The following is a 4,009-nucleotide window of genomic DNA, read 5'->3' as shown; positions in this document are numbered from 1 at the left end:
TGATAGTAGTTCTAATAGCACCAATATAAAAAGGGAAGATGTACTAAAAGATTATAGCAACACAACCCAGAGTTATGAAAATATATCATCATTCTTCTAAGATAAGCATTCAACTGGTAGGGAGACAAGGATGTATAGGTTAAAAAACAGTGCCTCAATTAAAAGGTAATATATAATTTGGATCCAGGATTCTGCAAAGTGTAGGGACACTTGGTTATACCCATTACTAGTTAAGAGACTTATGTAGGTTATGTTTGGGGTATGCAGTCAGTAAAGAACCAAGACAGAACCTGTATTTTCTGACTTCCAAGCTCTTCTCTAATCATTAGGTTTTTATTAACATACATTAATTGTAGTGCCTAAAAAGCCTGGTGCATGTCCCTTTAGATATATCTAAATTTACATATATTGCTGTGCAATGTAAGGATTGCACAATTGCCCCTTTATCTAGCTTTCTTTTCACTCGTGCACAGTAGCTAATCTTATGTGGAAGGTGTTGATAATGTTCCTTTGTGCTTGCATTACTCAGTTCTGATCATGCTTCACCTTGATCAGTATCCTCCGCTTTGGAAGCACATGAGTTGAATAGAGACCAGAGCTCTGATCATAGCCCTATATTATCAGGGCCCCCAGCTATGTCCAGCAGGGTTTCAGGCAGATCAGGATAATCAGAGATGCTGCCAGAGAGGGCAGGATCCAGAAAGCATCACTTACACTGTGAAACAACTTGCCTGCCTAAGAGGGTGTCTCAAATATAGTATGTTCCTCTCCAATGCAAAAAAATACACAGCACAGAAAAGAATAATATTAACACAGGTAGGGAGACAGATGGACGCTATGTGTAACTTTCCTCTATTATTCTAATTAGTGTGTCCATCTTCCAATGCAGAATTCACACAGGAAAAACTGCTACCATGTCTACTAGGAAACTTAAAAGCAGGATCAGGACTTCAGAGAACTCACTTTACCAAAGAACCCAGCAGGCCCAGCAAAGAAATTGGGGCAGCTGATAAAATGCCCTTCTTCAATGTGACAGGTACAGTTAAGTGAGAACATAGTGCCACACATCAGTTTGACCTACACTGGCCATTGCTAAGGAAAATGTGATCACCTGAATTGTCAACTGGCCAGGAAATCTGTCATAGGATCCCATGATAAGCACCACGTGTAGATTTTAATGACTGCAAAATTAGCACTACCTTGATTTCTTACCTCAATACTGGGATGTCAGGTACAGTGCCATGGGCATCATGCCTCTACAGTTTACTCTGAAGTAATCATTTGTTCACATGAACAGGTGCAGTAATAGCAGCCTACAGTCTGCTACAGTGCAACAAGCTGTTCCCATCTGTTTTGGACACTCATCATACACACAGGTGTTGAAAAGCAACATATCCTACACCGTGGTGAACGAGTTTCTAGGAAGCCAGGAAAACACAGCTACTGTAGCTATGCAGCATCTCTTGACATGGTACTGACCACAGGTAGAGCTAGGATTTTGAAAAGGGGGTGCAGATGGCAAGGTGCATCTTCATCATCATCATCATCATAGAACAACACATTTTTCTCCAGTTTAAAAATAAACTAGAAGCTGTACTAACAGTCTGTGGGCCTGGGGCTGTATAATTCAGTTTAAAATTGAAGCACAAACAAATAGAACATCACTGGAATTAATTAAAAACCCTTTGCAGGCCTCGGAAGTAGGAGCTTTGTGACCAGGAACAGCTACCAGCAGTATGGCAGAGGAAAAGCTGGCTTGACTGGTGGTACATCCAGACCATTATAAAGGAGATGGGGTCATTCACACCTGTGGAACAAAGAGTTTAGAAGGTATCGGGTAGAGAATGATGAGCCATGAAATCAAGTGACTCCCTCAGCACTCCCTGAGTAGCAATGCAGCCCCTACTTTAAACTTTGATGGAGCGGGCGGGTGGGGAAGTGCACCTGGATCCACTGATTCAGTACAGGCTGGGAGGGAAAACATTCCCTGATGACCCACTAGCCCCCTGGTCTTTTCTGGCACCTGCTATTGCTTAGCTCTGTGGTTCTCAACTGGGGAGGCACGGAGCATCCTGGAGAACTGGGTCATCCTTTCCTGGGTGCCAGCTAGGGCGGCCATCGTAGAGGACATTCCAGTTTTCTGCTACTCTGTCCTCTATCCATACAAAACCAGACACCTTTACATCCTTTATTTTTCTCTTCAAGAGAAAAATAGAGGACGTAAAGGCATCCAGTTTCGTATCAATAGAGGACAACTGGACTGTCCTCTACGATGGCCACCCTAGCGCCAGCCCTGTCAGGTAGATAAACACAATTCCCAGAATAAACCCAGATTCCCACTGGGAACCCAGGGTGTTACCAACCACTCTGCTTCCTGGGCTCCCTCAGCTCTTAGCCACAGAACAATCGCTGCGGCATTTGTCTGTGGTGAAACAAGGAGGGGAAAAACTCAACAGGCATTTTCTGAGGGGACCGGGAGGTTCTCCAGCCTGTGTAGGTTGGCAAGCCCCATGGGTGGAGGGGCTTGGCAAACCGCGAGGTCTGGCTGAAACAGCTAAGGTTATTGAGCCTGGAGAAGAGAAAGACTGGTGAGGCACCGGAAAGGCGATTATAGAGAGGATGGAGACGGGCTTTTCTCTGCGGCTCTAGGGGACAGGACTAGAAGCAAAGCCCACAAAGCTGACGACGAAGAGAACATTTCCCACTAGCCGCGCGGTCAACCCCTGCCAAGCCCCGGAAAAAGCGGCGCGATCCCGGGCGGGGCGGGGAGCGGGCTGGGCCGGAGCGGCGCATGCGCAGCAGGGGCGGCGCCTGCTTTTCCCCTGTGCAGCCCGGGCTCGCGCCGGTTCCGACCTGTTGCAGCGGGACACTCCGGCCGCCGCCCTGTAGGTACCGGGCTGTGCCCGCGCCCCGGGGGAGGCAGCTCCGTCCCTTCAAGCCCTGTGCCGTGTCCCGCCAAACACGCACCCCCAGTGGGCCGGGCTCGCCCCTCTTGGGCTCTGCCGGACCAGCCGCAGGCCTGGAGGAGTCGGGCAGGGGTGGCCCTGGCATCTCTCGGGAAGTGGCCTTAGTGCGGGGCAGGCGTCGCGGGCTGCGTTGGGCTTGCTGCTGTCGTTCCCGGTCACCTAGCAAGCGAGGGGAGCAGACACCAGCCTGGGAGCAGCGCAGGTAGGGCTTCCCGCTGCTCTCGGAGCCCTTGGGTCCCTTGACAGAGCCTTGGGTCTCCTTCGAACCCACGTAGCGCTTGCTTGGGTGCGGCTTTGTGGCTGGCAGCGAGCCAGGTTCCTTCTTGCCTTTCCAAGCTTTGCCCTTCTTTGCACCCGGGGCTAAAGGCCTGGCCGGGCTCAAGTGCTGCCTGAGGACCAGAGGGCTTGTAGTGTAACTTGGCTGAAGTTGCAAGCCCGCTGGTCTGCTTGTGATGCACGGGCCTGTTAAGTTGCAAGTTCTCTGGTCAGTACACAGTGCCCAAGCCTGCTGAGTTCAAACCCTCTAGTCTGCTGGCAATGCTGGAGCCTGGCAAGGCTTTTAGCTCTGGTTGCTGTGCTGGCTGCGGGGAAGGGCCCTGCTACTCATTCCAGCAAGAGCTGGGTAGAAACCAGCTGTGGAGTGGTCATGTCATGATAACTGGTTGGCTGTTTTTGTAAGTGGAGAGTCCTTTTCATGGTGTGATAATTACCTTGCACATGTGGCTGGTCTGCATTTACTGCAGCACTCTCCAGCTAGTTGTGTGAAAATTGGTTTGCATAGACAGCTGGTTTGCATAGATGGCTGATCTAAAAGTATTGCAGGACGAACCAGTCAGTTGTGTAATACGGCAGTTCCCAAACTCTGACACATTGTGCGCCACCAATTTAAAACGATACAACCTTAGGTACCACCACCACACTTTTGTCATATAAAATAATTATAATAAATGTGTTAATGCTTACCATTGACAGGTTGTTTGTGTACCACTGGTGGTGCCTGTACCACAGATTGGGAACCTGGAGTAGTGTATATAACATGTAGC

At 49.1% G+C, this 4,009-nt stretch overlaps 1 protein-coding gene across 2 annotated transcripts in view; it reads left to right on the top strand.

The window, feature by feature from the left end:
• Positions 1-2,969: 2,969 nt before the first annotated feature.
• The window catches only part of TMEM63A (transmembrane protein 63A), a 41,131-nt gene continuing 40,091 nt past the window's right edge, over positions 2,970-4,009 (top strand). Inside the window, exon 1 of one of the 2 annotated variants that reach the window (XM_019549551.1) lies at positions 2,970-3,168. The gene's annotated coding sequence lies outside the window, so the exon portion shown is untranslated. The remainder of the gene's footprint in view (positions 3,169-4,009) is intronic. The other variant, XM_019549549.1, reaches the window with a different exon arrangement.

This window comes from Crocodylus porosus, unplaced genomic scaffold (genome assembly GCF_001723895.1).
Source record: "Crocodylus porosus isolate Cpor-Errol unplaced genomic scaffold, CroPor_comp1, whole genome shotgun sequence".
NCBI classification, from domain to species: Eukaryota; Metazoa; Chordata; order Crocodylia; family Crocodylidae; genus Crocodylus; species Crocodylus porosus.
The sequence above is the reverse complement of the archived record's forward strand: the minus strand, read 5'-3'. Positions and strand labels throughout refer to the sequence as shown.